General features: G+C 34.4%; 1 protein-coding gene and 1 pseudogene across 1 annotated transcript in view; one reads left to right on the forward strand and one right to left on the reverse strand.

Moving 5' to 3' along the window:
• The window catches only part of dve (SATB1_N and homeodomain domain-containing protein dve), a 540,584-nt gene that overhangs the window by 173,260 nt on the left and 350,843 nt on the right, over positions 1 to 16,481 (reverse strand). The window lies entirely within an intron of this gene.
• The window catches only part of LOC138695365 (NADH-ubiquinone oxidoreductase chain 4-like), a 1,870-nt pseudogene continuing 832 nt past the window's right edge, over positions 15,444 to 16,481 (forward strand).

Consider the following 16,481-nt stretch of genomic DNA (forward strand, 5'->3'; position numbering starts at 1 on the left):
TACTGTACTAACAATAAGTGTTTTTATTCACGAACTGAGTTATCCATGCGAACGTATTCATTGTGCGGTGTATATTAGACTATACTGTCTACAGCACATTAGCGTACAATACAGAGAATGAAGTTAAATTGAAAAATAATCAAAATAATGGATATTTAAACACATGTTTGAAAATGGTGGCCGTTCATTTCAGTTCTTTTGTGCATATTATCTCACTTTAGACTATTGTACCTAATTCCAATTTCCAGTTTCGTCCTTCATATCAGTAACTCACGTTGAAATAATTCTGTACCTACTCTATAAAAGAGTACCTTACGTACTGTAAATTCAATCTTCACTTCTGCCCGATCCGCACAGATAAAATTACTCAGACATGCTATCTGCTGTCTGTCTAAGTGGTTATGTCGCAGGATCATAGAAAGGAGGGAAATCACGTGACAGTTAATTACTTAACAAGGCCCTTTTATTTAAGTTATTTTAAACAGTTGTGTAATATTACGTAGACATCCAATTCCTAACAGAAATTAATATTTTTCAGAAAAGAGCTAAGACAGCCCAGCCACTAGCTTTTACAGAGGGGCGAGCAGAAGCAGGTGGGGGAAATCGGGATGCGACGTAGGCAAACGGACGACAGTATCTGTGCGAAAATATGATTCAATATTGAAAGCTCTTTCGTCACTGGAAAACGCGAACATATTTCTGGAACGTACTATATTCACTAACTCAGTACTGTTCACTATATGCGGTCTTGGTTCTGCGTGGAGGACAGTTGGAACTTCATTAGTAGGAGGGGTGGGAGTGAAGTACATTAAAAAACTCAGGTGCAATAAAAATTGAAGTAAAAATAAAATGATGTCCCTGTATAAGGTAATCTATAATAATAATAAATCTGTAGCCGAAATTTTTCTGGTAATTTTCGATTTTCCAAAAATAACTGGTCCTAACATATAATTAACCACCCTGAAACCGAAAATCGCTTTTCTGAAATTTTTGTTTGTATGTCTGTTTGTCTATCTGTCTGTCTGTCTGTCTGTTACCTTTTCACGTGATAATGGCTGAACCGATTTATATGAAAATTGGAATATAAATTAAGTTCGTTGTAACTTAGAATTTAGGCTATATAGCATTCAAAATATTTTATTTAAAAGGGGGGTTATAAGGGGACTTGTATTAAATAAATCGAAATATCTCCCTTATTATTAATTTTCATGAAATATATTACATAACAAAAGTTTCTTTAAAAATAATTTCCAATAAGTTTTATCCCACGCAAAAGTTTGATAGGACTGATATTTAATGAGATAAATGAGTTTCAAAATTACAATAACAACGCCATCTAAGGCGGTGTAATCAAATAAAAAAACAAATGACTTCGTCTATAAGGGGCCTTGGACAACAACAATCGAAAGCTATGAAACATAGCGTACAGATAATGTTTCTGTGTTTGTATGAAGTAATATCGGAAGCTAAATTAACCGATTTGTATAATTAATTATTAATTCACCATTGGAAAGTGTAGTTTCTCTAGATGGACATAATGCTATAATGTTATAACAGTAACTTCTGAGTGAATCGAGGATAGGTAAGATTAAAATAGCTTCTTATGCACAGAAAACTTGATAGGCATTCGTTTCCTGTACTTCCTAAAATAATTTTTATGACCCAATGAGTGGTCTCTGGATCAAAATGATCGCATTTTAATTTTTTAATACAATTTAAGTAACATAATAAACGATTTATCCTTCTATCAAACACGAATGTTCCCTGGATCAAATGTCCTATTTTAATTATGTAATTACTTTATATTTATTTCTAACGGGTGCAGCGGAGCGCATGGGTACGGCTAGTATGAAATAAAATCTGAAGAGCGCTATGAAAACAAAAACATATATGACAAAATAAAGTGAAATTTCTGCTTCTTCATTCTACTGGTTGATTTTTAGTAACAAAAATTACTTTCTAATGGCAGGGAAATTATAACTTATTTAAAATGAATATAGACTGGTATCTTCGTTCTTAAGCCATTTGGAGCAGTTTAAACCATTTCAGTGACCGGATTTATATGTTTTCCCTATTTGTTATTCCTTATTTCTAAACTCATAATTTCTTACATAATTTTCCGAATCATCGTCATAAGAGTCACAAGTGAAGAGAATTGTACTATGCTCAAAGTTGGAATTTTTGTACTTGTCCGGGTTTTTGCTATCAAACCTTCAATTGAAACAATATTGACAGTAATAGCAACTAATAAAAATTTAAAGGTCACGATTCTTCATTCATTCATTTAAACTTCACCACTAACAGAAGCAAGGTTCCAATAAAGGTGGCTTATATCGCATATACAAAATGCATAATAGTGAAAAAGAAACAAAAAACAACACAAAGAAAGAAAGAAAGAAAGAAAGATACATAATGGATGCTAGAATATAATACTGCAGTTAATATAGTGCCAAATGTCAATATAATAATACTGGATTATTTCAAAATGATAATAAAAACATTATAATACACTTACTCATAATTTAAATACTTAAGAAAATATAGTTTTTAATATTGCATGAAATTTTTAAACTGATAAACTGAAATCTAATTGAGAATCACAGTTTAAAGACAGAGAGTTGTAAGTATTACACACAACAAACATTGGAGAGTTCTTAAAGAAAAGAATTCTAGGAATTGGGATAACAAAAGGTTGCCTATGACGTAATTCTGTTCTTTTTACATTGAACTGAAGGAATTTAAGACAGTCACAGTTATTCAATATACCGTTAACAATCTTATAGAGTAAAATTTGGCTGTTTATTAATCGTCTAGATCTTAAGGTTTATAAATAAATTAAAAAAATAACTGATTATATGAAATTTGCTTTTCTTAAGACGATACGTGATGTTTTCTTTTTAATATAAGTAGCGTAATAGTAATATGCGTTACAAGAGCGGTATGTTGAAGTTTTCATGTTCGAAGAAAAGTTTGAAAAAGCGATACGTAGTTGAGCTTTTTTAATTTCCGAGAATTGAAAAAAAAAAAAAAAAAAAAAAACATACCGCTCGTGTATCGTACATTATTTTGTGCGAAGATCGTTTATTACATACCTGAAAGAGGAATTTCTAATTAGTTGCAATGAAATCTCCATCTTGGTTTCTGTTCAATGACGGCAAATTTGCAAAACAAAAATATCTATCTTCAACATTGTTGCTTTAAAATGTTTTTTGTGTTTACTATACTCCAGCAGGCCGTGATATACGTCTGTCTCCCCCCCCCCCCCAGTCTACAAATGCGAACTTAAAACAAACGGTAAGGTTATGTAATGATTTATTTTTCATTTTAATATTTTAACAATATTACTTATATAACATATTGCAATAATAACATCGGCAAGTTTAATTTTGCCGGACAAGGAGATGTTTCGAAATGGAAAATATCTTTGACATCTAATTCTGCACACTGAAATTAATTGTTACATTTCTCTTTTTTTCCCTTCCAACCAATTTGTGAATATATTATAGGCTCTTTCATACCTTGCCCTGGATTTGTCGGGAACCAGAGAAGCACAGCCTTGTTCCCAAGCCTCTTCAACTTCAAGATCCACATCTCCTTCGTTCAAAGTAGCCGCCATGATGAGTCTGGAATCTTGTTGATTTTTTCACCGCTTCCTTAATGTTACTTGCATCACGAATGCAGTAACTTTAGTGGAGTTGTAGAGTTTACTTAATTTTTGCAAATATTTAAAAACAATAATCAACAGTGCAATTTAGGTGAAATTGCAGTGGTAAGTTTCCAATTTATAATTATTACTATATTGAACGTCTCTAAAAATAATATGTTAAAAGCCTAAAGCAGTAAAATCAATGTGTCACTTAAGCGGTAAGAAGAGGGAAATTGTTATGTGTTAGGTTGGGAATACTGAATGTGGAATTTTAGACTTTCCGCGGATTGGTTTTGTGCGTATTTGCTTGTTTTCCGCACAGAGCCAATACGCGGTAAGTGTGAAATACCACATTCAGTTTTCCCAACGTAACACACATAACAATTTCCCGCTTCTTACCGCTTAAGCGCGACATTCATTTTACTGCTTTAGGCTTTAACATATTATTTTTAGAGACGTTTAACACAGTAATAATTATAAATTGGAAACTTACCACTGCAATTTCACCTAAATTGCAATGTTAATTATTGTTTTTAAATATTTGCAAAAATTAAGTAAGGTCTACTACTCCACGAAACTTATTGCATTCCTGATACAAGTAACATTAAGGAAGCCGTGAAAAAATCAACAAGATTCCAGATGCCGATGTTATTACTGGAATATGTTATATAAATAATATTGTTAAAATATTAAAATGAAAAATAAATCATTACATAACTTTACCGTTTGTTTTAAGTTCGCATTTATAGAGTGGGGGGGAAAAAAAAGACAGACGTATATCACGGCCTGCTGGAATAAAGTAAACACATAAAACATTTTATAGCAACAATGTTGAAGATAGATATTTTAGTTTGTAAAAGTTGCCGTCATAGAACAGAAACCAAGATGGAGATTTCATTGCAACTAATTAGAAATTCCTCTTTCAGGTATGTAATAAACAATCTTCGCACAAAATAATGTACGATACACGAGCGGTATGTTTGTTTTCATGTTCTCGGAAATTAAAAAAGGTCAACTACGTTTCACTTTTTCAATCTTTTCCTCGAACATGAAAACATCAACATACCGCTCTTGTAACGCATATTACTATTCTGTATCCTTTCTATTTGCATCTATTTTTAGTTATATGAATAGCAACGGTAGTAGTAGAAGTGAGAGTAGTTGAAGTAGCAGTACTAATCGAATGGTAGGAAATACTCTAAGTACGTCACAGAAGTTAGTAATTGTAGTCATGGCAATAGCAGTGAGTGCAGTAGTAGTACTAGTGTTGTTTTTTTCTTGATTTGAAAAGTGAAAATTAAGGTAATGCGATGTCTAATTCTATTTAAACAAAGCCAGCGCTGAGTGGGGTAATTACACGACTGCACTCGTCCACTCACGTGCCGTGTTAAAGCCGGTCGGGGCACGTGACGGGCAGGAACTGCGACATGGAGTGCATCTTTCCTCCGCTGTTAACCACTGCTAAAACCGCGATGAGGCGGGATAATGTGTATTAATCTCCGGGTTTACTTCGCCCACTCCTCCGCTGTTTTCCACCGGCGCGTCACTTAGACCCGGCTTTTAAAAACAGCATCACACTTCAGCCTTTACGTTGACCTTCAACCTCGCAAGTACGGCGGTCTGGTTCATACAAGGGGTCAGGTAAGCTACGATAAATCAATAATAACGGATTTTCGCCACAGTTAAAACCAAATTAACAAAATGTGATGTTGAGGCTTCTATGCGATTTTATCAGAGACCAAAGTTCAGGATCAGCTCTTTCTGCGAATCATATACAGTCCGATTATCTCAAAACTGAGCCGTTTCCACGTACAGTGGGTTTGGTATTTCGTGATAAACTATTTTAGAGAGAGCATGTTGTTTTCCATTAGGGGATTTAGCTATTTACCTATTTATGATTAAATATGAGCGAAATTATTATGATCGAGAATATTGAAGCAAAAAAAACCCTCAGAGACACAAAAACGAACAATAACAATAACAATAATAATAATAATAACAAAAATAATAATATAATAATTTACTTATTTCATTTATTTATTGATACTTGTATGCTGGTCAATAGCCCTTAGTCAATTATAGATCAGCTCATTAGTACAATAAAAACAAATAATACAAACGTTGTTAGTACCGGCACGTTAAAGCTTAGATAGACTTTTTAATAACTTTTGATCATGGCTTATATAGCCCTTGTTTTTAATACGGTAATGTTTTAATCATTCTATGTTCACTCATCTCCACAGACACATATTTTTCAACTGTTTCATTTATTTGTACTATACACATATGTACCACTTCATGTATATAGGCATAAAACTTTTTTCTGAAGATGGCTTACTCAAGCCGAAAACGTTATAAAAAAAACTAAATAAATAAATGTGACAAATATTGTTAACTACTAATATTTGTTAAATAGATAAGCACAGACTGATCCTGACAAAACTCCTATTGTTAAATACAGACGTTATATTGATAGAAATTAAAATTACTATTACACTTTTACTACGTCATACTACTTTTGACCAATAAAACGGTAAGAAAGGACGTCTTTTAACCAATCATGGCTGTTTATAGCACAATTTTGTCGCTTCCCTAGCATTTGTTTAATTTTATAGCTTCCTCAGCAATTGTTTAATTTTATCACTATCCTAGCATTTGTTTCTTTGTTTGCCAACATTTCAAACTGTAAATTCTTTACGGAACTACAAAACATGCTTTGCGATCGTAATTTGTTTCCCGCATAGATATTCGAGTGAAAATGGCGGTTCCGTTCGAAAATTTTGGTAAAGGTAACATTAGTGAAATAGAATTTTAGTAAGTCAATTAATATCTATTTTATTGTATTAGAGTAGTTTATTTCTGATAATCTTTGTACACTTTCTTCTGTTTTTATCACCTCCCTACCATTTGTTTCTTTGTTTGCCAACATTTCAAAGTGCAAATTCTTTACGATACTACCTTCGGTAAATCACGATATTACAATATGTAAACAAACAAAGGAAAAACCAGGAAAATCATTTCAGGATGGATAGAAGTCATCCTGAAACAAATCCTGCAGTATGCTCCCCGTGGAAGAAGATCCGTTGATCGCCCGACTAAGAGATGGACTGATGTGAAACCTGAAAGACAACCTGGTCTAATACATGTTTTGGATAATGATGATTTTAACGTATACCGATGATATGGTTTTACTGGAGATACGACAGATAAAGGCAAAAATTTTAACTCTTTAAGAGGAACAAATCGAGACAATAATTCTGAGAAAATAAAATATTTTGTTACTACTTAAAATCTAGCAACCTAACAACTCTACACAAATCAACTCATTAAATTTTCACGAAGAGTTTGTAAGATTAAATGGTTTGCTGCACCATTTACTATTGATAATAGACCAAAAGCTGAAATTAATGCTAGAATCGGAAAGACTAATCAATGTTACCATGCTCTTCCAAACTTACTGAAAAATAAATTACTTTCTAGAAATACAAAGCTAACTGACTATACCTGTGATGGCTTATGGTTGTGAAACATAGACGATCACAAGAAAAGATGAGCATAAGCTTCTTTTTTTTTCACAGAAAAGGACTGAAAGGAAAATTCGGGCCAATACTCGGTTCAATATCTCAACAGTGGCATATTTAGCATAAATATATGATTTATTTAGAGGACCAAATGTTGTGACTAAGAATAAAGCAAGAATAATAATATGCAATAGACATGTACAAGTATATACAGCAAAAGAACGCACAATTCACCAAGCTGTAACTGAAATTCCACAAGAAAAACGACTATTGGACAGTCATGGAAATAGAGATCAACTCAAGCAAATTGTTCTTTCGGCACAAAGAGCCTTCATAGCAAGACATTACTATGGAAAAAACCGAAAGACAGCCAATCTAATCTCCTTCGGAGATCGATCACCGGACATAACTAATATTATGATAATAAGTTAGCATGATGGCTATGAAATATCGATAATACAGTAGCCTACGTAGCCACAGAAGAATAAAGTTTCAAGGGAATTAACGCCTGCTAATAACCATGCAACTGTCCCGTTGTACACAACTGTTGGAGAAGTTTCAGAATGAGCAAGGCGCAAAAATAAACAGTTTATGCTATGTATCAATAAAAGATTAACTAAGGATTTTCAGGGCCTTTGCTATTAGATTCTAGTCATTTTATTATTGATACGCTTTTGGTTACAGACTTAAATATTTGTCTTATGACGTTAGAATGATTTACTATTATTAATCATGAGTTATTAATAACACCATGTCTCGAAATTTCTCCTGTTTCCGTTTAGATTTAGAAGCTCGCAGACAAAAGAATAAACTAAGCAATCATTTATCAATATTCTCGTTACCAAAATAGTAGTTGTTTCAATTTTTTACTTTTTAATACTTACACATATAACAATTTTAAATATTCAAATTACTTCATTTATTATTATTATTATTATTATTATTATTATTATTATTATTATTATTATTATTATTTCCATCAATGTTTATTATTGTTTCACAAACACTCGAGAGGAAATTAAATTCAGAACAAATATGGGAAATGCCTGCTATTATTCGGTTTAGATGTTTTTGCTAACCAGTATACTTTAAAAAGAACTGAAAGTCAGAATCCATACTACAGTCATATTACCGGTTGTTCTGTATGGTTGTGAAACTTCGACTATCACTTTGAGAGAGGAAAAGAGATTAAGAATGTTCGAGAATAAGGTTCTTAGGAAAATATTTGGGGCTAAGAAGATGAAGCTACAGAAGAATGGAGAAACTTTGACAACGCAGAATTGCACGCATTGTATTCTTCGCCTAACGTAATTAGCAACAATAAATCCAGACGTTTGAGATGGGCAGGGCATGTAGCACGTATAGGTGAATTCAGAAATGCATATAGGTTTGGTGGAAGACGGGAGGGAAAAATACCTTTGGAGAGGTCGATACGTAGATGGGAGGATAATATGAAAATGGTTCTGAGGGAGTTGGGATATGATGGCAGAGACTAGATTAATCTTGGTCAAGATAGGAGCCGATGGCGATCTTATGTGAGGGTGGCAATGAACTTCCGGCTTCTGTAAAAGTAAATTTGTAAGTAAGTAAACCATTACGACGATTTTTACAATTGGACGATTTACACAAACAAACCCATATTCCTCCGCATGAGAACGCGAAATTGTTGTGATATATAGGTGAGTCCACACGAATTTAACGTTTTTTTAAGAAATCAGACCAATCCGACGGAATTTGTTGATTTTATTCATATTTATATAGTTAAAAATCTCGCAAAAACGAAATTTTTTGAAAGATTTTGGTTTGTTTGGAAAATCGAAACCAGTGACATAATACAATTATGTAACATTTATTATTTAATTTTACTCTTATTATTTACCCACTTTCCACCTTCAATCGCTTACCACGCCCAAAGTCAAATCTGCATATATAAGTAAACACGAATTTTTAAATCTGTATTCATGACGACTCTACAAATTCACATTTTGTTGTACATCTTGACCCAGTGCAATGCTTTATTAAACCGGTCTGGTGGCGTGGATTTTTGCTGCAGCAGGAAAAATAAACGATAATCCTGAAGTCTTTCACCCCGTTAGACAATCCATGTCCCGCCGATGTAACCTTTGTGTACAGATCAATGGAGGTATTTCTGAACATCTTTCGCAGTGATTTTGGTGTGTAAATGTTTTTGGACAACTTTTGATTTTGGTATGTAAAAATTTTATACGAGACTGAAGCAATAAACTTAGAAAGCATGTTGTAAATATTCAGATTGTCAATGTTAATACAATATAATATTTGTTTTATTCAGTCTTATGACAAATCAATTATTAAAACAATGACATATATTTCATAACATGTAGTCATTGAGTTTTATACAAAGTAAGTTACGAACGTTTTCGCCCATTCAGGCATCTTCAGGTTCTGTGTACAATATCTCATTATTAATCTATATGATAATTACAATGATAGTCGATGAGATGGACTGTTTAAAATTGATCATTATATATATATATATATATATATATATATATATATATATATATATATATATAAAATGTACAAACATATGCATAATTAAAATGTAATCATGTTACAAGGTCATAAAATTGTGAAAATTGTGAACACGTAATGTTTTACATTTTAAACTTCATAATACTAGTGTAGATTTTGTTTTGTAGATTCCATTAAAATGATGAATTGTATGTTATTAAAACGTGGCAACTGCACAGGCTGTTGTGATATATCATTATGATCTGAAGTATTGTTTATGAAGACACGAGGCGACCTTGCTGTTTTACATATTGGTGTCCCATACAACCTCCCAGAGTTCGTCGGTTTAATTACTTTTCACCCTGTAGCTATATATATATATATATATATATATATATAAAACATATCACGTATGTACCTATTCGTAGAGTTTTAGATCACGCACTTACTCATATAGGAAAAGATTAACAGAATAGCTTTGAACCAAGAGACCGGGGTTTGTAATCTCCATGACGTGACCTCGCCACAGTGCAGAATGGAGTTGGAATTGTTAAGACACGCGTGTGTATTCAATTGGAGCCCAGCACGTGGGACACGGGGGCGCTCGGCAACACGACGTGAAAGCCGTTAAGACAGGTAAGGCTGAAACCTGTTAAACTCGCTGTGAGGCGTGAGATTTGCGTAATCCGCGTCGATCAAACACAGACGCCCCCCGTCGCAGGAGAACATATGTTGATCCGATTAATCAATCACGGCTCGGTGACAGCCCGGCTAATGTTCCGTCCTGTTTAACATCGCATTTCCGCACTGGCCTATTGATTAATACGCCCATTTTGTATTAGTTTGTATTAGGCCTAACCTAATATGATAAGCACGTCGTGTCCACCGACCTTACGTTTATAAACATACAGCAAGATACTGATTACATGTAATTGGATTAAGAAATAAGAGTGATTTCGTAACTGAGACAACATCATAATAGAAGTAAGAAATTTTGAGTATCATTAAAATTATTATTATTAAGTGAAGAAAAATTGCAATATTCCATTCACAAACTACACCTACTAGGAAAAGAAGACTATAATTTGAGCATATCAACTCATAAAACTAAAGTAATGGCCCACAGTGGTAAATTTCCAATTCGTACAAAAATAATAGTTGATAATAAGCCCATAGAACAAGTATCTCATTTTGATTATTTAGGTTGTAATATAACTTATGATGTAGACAGAGATATTGACAACAAAATAAGCAAATTCCAGTGGATATGCGGAACAATAAATAGAACACTAAAAATAAAACTAGAAAAGAAACAAAACTAAAGTTCTATAAAACTATGGCAGTACCCGTGTTGACATATGGAAGCGACTCATGGATAATTAAACAACGAGATAAAAGTAAATTACAGGCTGCAGAGATGAGGCTTCTTCGCAGAGTAAAGGGATGTACAAGAAGGGATCTGATGAGAAATGAGGATATCCGTAAAGAATTAAATATATACAACATAAACGATAAAGTTGAAGATTATAAAGAAAAGTGGAAAGAACACCTATCTCGAATGGATAATGAAAGAATTCCAGCACTGATAAACAGTACCAACCTAAAGGTAAAAGAGATGTCGGACGTCCTAAGAAGAGGTGGAACTGAATAAAATGTGAAGACGAAACAGGCACTAAGCCTAAACCATGATGTGATGATGATGATGATGTTGATGATGATGATGATGATGATGATGATGATGATGATGATGAAGTATTAATTCAAATGTGTCAGCAGAGTCCGTATAGGGCAGTTTTTATCTGATGCTTTACCAATTCACTGCGGGCTAAAGCAAGGAGATGCAGTAACTTCGCTCTAGAATATGCCATTAGGAAAGTTCAGGACAACAGAGAGGTTTTGGAATTGAACGGATTACATCAGCTTCTTGTCTATGCGGTTGACGTGAATATGTTAGGAGAAAATCCTCAAATGATTAGGGAAAACACGGAAATTTTACTTGAAGCAAGTAAAGCGATAGGTTTGGAAGTAAACCCCGAGAAGACGAAGTATATGATTATGTCTCGTGACCAGAATATTGTACGAAATAGAGATATAAAAATTGGAGATTTATCCTTCGAAGAGGTGGAAAAATTCAAATATCTTGGAGCAACAGTAACAAATGAAGAATCCACTGCAAGAATGATGGATGTCACTTTCTTGTCGAAAATGAACCAGACTATCAATGCATAGCTTAAGACATATAGAATGTACATAGAGAGTTATAAATGGCATTAACACTGATAGTCATTGTCCAGTAATGATCAGAAAATCACAGTTAAGCTCTGAGCACTAAGCATTTCAAACTTTCAATTGCTTCTCCTGAAAAATGTATTCCAAATGACATCCATCATTCTTGCAGCGGACTCTTCAAATATAAATGACACTCGGGAGGAAATTAAACGCAGAATATATATGGGAAATGCGTGTTATTATTCGGTTGAGAAACCTTTGTCATCCATCTGCTGTCAAAAAATCCGAAAGTTATAATTTATAAAACAGTTATATTACCGATTGTTCTCTATAGTTGTGAAAATTTGAGAGAGGAACAGAGATTAAGGGTGTTTGAGAATAAGTTTCTTATGAAAATATTTGGGGCTAAGAGGGATGAAGTTACAGGAGAATGGAGAAAGTTACACAACGCAGGACTGCACGCATTGTATTCTTCACCTGACATAATTAGGAACATTAAATCCAGACGTTTGAGATGGATGTGCATGTAGCATGTATGGGCGAATCCAGAAATGTATATAGAGTGTTAGTTGGGAGACCGGAGGGGAATAAACCTTTGGGGAGGCAGAAACGTAGATCGGAGGATAGTATTAAATGGATTTGAGGGAGGTGGGATGTGATGATAGAGAATGGATTAATCTTGCTCAGGATAGGGACGTAACTGTTACTTGTTTAGTTTGTGTAATTTAATGTCAGAAAATGTAAATTAATAACCCGAATGAATAAAATAGCTCGTGTTCGGGCGTAGTTCAACAATGAATACACACTAACAATTCAATACTAAGTATGGCGTAATAATTTTAATGTAAGCAAGATATACGTACATTAAACAAGAAATAACGTGAAAATCAAAAAATTATGTCCAAATTAGTGGAAACACTTCGGATTGAAGTTCCAGTTACAATTAATGAAAAAATAAAACTGATGTAACTTCGTGAACAAGATGTAATTAACATTACAGTTTGTTGTTTTACGAATCACCAATTCTGGGCGTTAATAATGAAATGAAAAGTAATAAACTCTGTAAACCACATTCCACTCACATCTTACAGGTACTGTTCAAAATGTCCACCATCAGCGTGCGTGCAGCTTTCACATCTTCTAGTCCAATTATGACGAACTCTGGCCAGTAGTTCTTCACTGTTCCGAATTTCTTCTGCGGCCTGGATCATGTCAAAGTACTCACGATTTGTGAACTCCGGCATCTCGTAGTTTTGAAATAAGCTAAACTGTATCGCTGTACGTCCAACTGCACACTAATGCAGTGTAAACATCACAACAGCTGATCAGATGCGAGTAGTAGGCGAATTCTCTGCCGTCCGGACAGCGATGCCAGATTTTTAGACCCCACGATAGGGGAGAGTCGGGTAGTATCGGACATCGGGTAATATCGGACAGCGAGATTCTTTCATCTACCACACGATGATAGTACCTGATTGACATGGTTACGTTTCTACGATGTCGCATAGAGAAAAGTAACCATGTCATTCAGGTACTACCATGTAGTGGTAGAAGAAAGAAACGAACTGTCCGATACTACCCGATGTCCGATACTACCCGACACTCCCCTACGTTTTGAAGTAGAATGTCATCAGTCAGCCGAGGTCCACCTTGAGAAGAAGTCGATCTATGAGCCTACAGTCGACTATTTCAAGCTGAAATATGCCTTAATTCACGTTGAGGTATTCGGCTTGCTCATAGATACTCGAGGGATTATACCAGCTTTTTTCGAAGAATTTCGACGGCAGTTTGCTCTGCCAACATCTCTGAGGGATGACATTGTGATAATTGTGTTAAAAAAGCCTGCCAAATCCTAATTAATCACATGGTGCCACATTAATAACAATTATAATTTTTCACGCACTTTTCTCTATTTCCTTTCTTTAAAATTTAACATCTATGTTTAGATATGTAGCCTATAATAATTTTTTTTGAGGATATACTGAGTCCGTAAGGGCTACCCTCAATGGGGGGTAGTTTAATATTAATTTTAATTTGTACGTCACTCGACAATGAATGTTTTCAATATTTCTTCAAACGATTAATTCGAAATCTGTGAATTTTATAATTAAAGTACTACTGCAACGTGAACATAACAAACGTTCTCTTCGTTGTTATACAAGAAATTAAACCGTATTTTAAACAGTATTCGTAAAATTCGCGATCGAAATGTCGGCATAAAAGTATTATTTCTTCAAAAACCTCGCAAAAACGAGCAAAATGATATTAGACTTTTTTTCGTTATATTTTAAGGAATCACGCCCTACAATTAGGCTTAATGTACTATCTTCCACTCTGTATATATCCATTTTTATTTTTTCCGTTCTCGTCGTTCTTGTTCCCGGTTTATTGTGGACCAGCCTCTACGGCAGCGTTTCTCAAACTACAGTCCGCGGACCACCTGTGGTCCTCGAGGTCTGTGCTTGTGGTCCTTGAAAAAAAGGCAAAAGAAGAAATAAAATTCAAACGAATTGCGTATCACTCTACAGCTGAAAATCTCAGAGTTTGGAAATGACACATGGCAATCGCCTTTCACTTTTTCTCTCAGTACTGACATTTTACGAAATTTATTACCCTATCCACCTACTGACTTGCCACTCTACTCTCAACAACAAAAGAGGGATTTAAAGCACTATGAGCGTGGTGTTTCTCGCCACCTCTTTCCTGCACATCTGGCGCCGCCCCTGTAACCCAGCCAGGGTCCACCCGAATTCATAACAGAGGACCGAACCTTTTCATGTATTTATGACTTTCTTAATAGTTTTGCCGACACCCAGTCTGCACATTGAAATGGTCACGTACTGCACGTCGTACACCAATAATACAACTCTGAATTCACAATTTGAAACTTATTTTCCAAGTAAATATGAAGAATTTTCATGAGTTCGTGATCACTTTCATTGCGATATTGAAACTAACAAACTTTCATTGAGTGAAAGAGAACAGGTGATTGAACTCTCGAATGAGACCGGACTTAAAATGAAATTCCAAGCGGAAGGTATGGTTAATTTCTGCTCATCACAAGTGAAAAGAAAATACAGTGAACTGTACAATGGTGCTTTAGAGATTGTAATTCAGTTCGATTTTACGTATCTGTGTGAGAAAGGGTTTTCATCACTAACTCTAATAAAAACAAAGCAGGCTACCGAAATCGACTCGATGTATGTGACGATCTCCGACTTAAGCTTACAATCATACGTCGGCAGGCAGGCAGGCTCGATGTATGTGACGATCTCCGACTTAAGCTTACAATCATACGTCGGCAGGCTCATCCATCTCATTAATGTGAGTACCAACATTTACTTATTTTTTTAGTTAATAAGTTAAAGATTATCCAAATTCTAATAGTCTTGAATTATTAAAGAAACAAAAATGAATTTTCTTCTATTAACATTAGCTTAATTAGTTAATACTAATATAAAATTAATTTATTTTTAATTAATTTTAATAACCTGATCGTCGGAAAACATTAGTGTATCGAGAACTGTATTTTGATTAATTTGAATTCCAGCATGATGACTTTGCCTCCAAAGGTATAAAATGCCATTTATAATTTGCAAATAATCGCCTCGGATTTCAATATGGAAATCTCAAAAGAGAAAACGAAAGTCATGGCATTTTCGGGAGAGAACCCAATTCCAAGTAAGATCATGATAAATAATACTTTAATTGAACGTGTTAATTCATTTAACTATTTAGGTTATAACCTCTCTTACATCACTGATGAAGATATGTCTAACAAAATATCTAAATTGATAAAAATCACTGGCGTGATTAACACCGTCTTCAAATCATCCCATGTTCAGAAACATACAAGGCTAAAGGTATATAAAACACTAGCTCGACCGGTCCTCACTTACGGTAGCGAGGCATGGACAATCAGAAAAGCTCATGAGCAAAGGCTGACGACAGCTGAAATGAGGTTCATGAGACGAACAGCGGGATGCTCTTTGCTGGAACACCGTAAAAATGTGGACATATTGCAGGAACTAAAAATGGATCCTATAGTTAATTTTGTTCAACAATATCGACTTCAGTGGAAAAAAAACATGTCGAAAGGATGGATCGCACTAGATGGCCTAAACAGATTCTTACTTACGCACCAAGAGGAAAGAGGAAATTGGGAAGACCACGCAAGCGCTGGCATGAGACCGTAACAGATCCTGTAGGGTCTAATACGTGAAGGATATGATGATGAATTAATTTTAATTAATTCTATTTTAAAATATATAGTATATTGATATTAAATTATACTACAAAAATTATAAATTTGCTTTCGAAGGGAACAAGAGTAAGGCGGTCCGCGGAACTGTTCTGACTTAGAAAAGTGGTCCCCACTTCAAACAAGTTTGAGAAACGCTGCTCTACAGGATACCTTTCCTCAAATCAGAGTAGGTTCATTTATGATTACCTAGGGCTCATGTAGAAGCACCTGTTTCGGGTTCAATAATTTTGGCTGGGGTACTATTAAAGTTGGGAGGATACGGTTTATTGCGTGTATTTGTAATTTTAGTTAATTTTTCTGTATTTAATTATATTTGAATTTCTCTTAG

Source organism: Periplaneta americana, chromosome 2 (assembly GCF_040183065.1).
Source record: "Periplaneta americana isolate PAMFEO1 chromosome 2, P.americana_PAMFEO1_priV1, whole genome shotgun sequence".
Taxonomy (NCBI): domain Eukaryota; kingdom Metazoa; phylum Arthropoda; class Insecta; order Blattodea; family Blattidae; genus Periplaneta; species Periplaneta americana.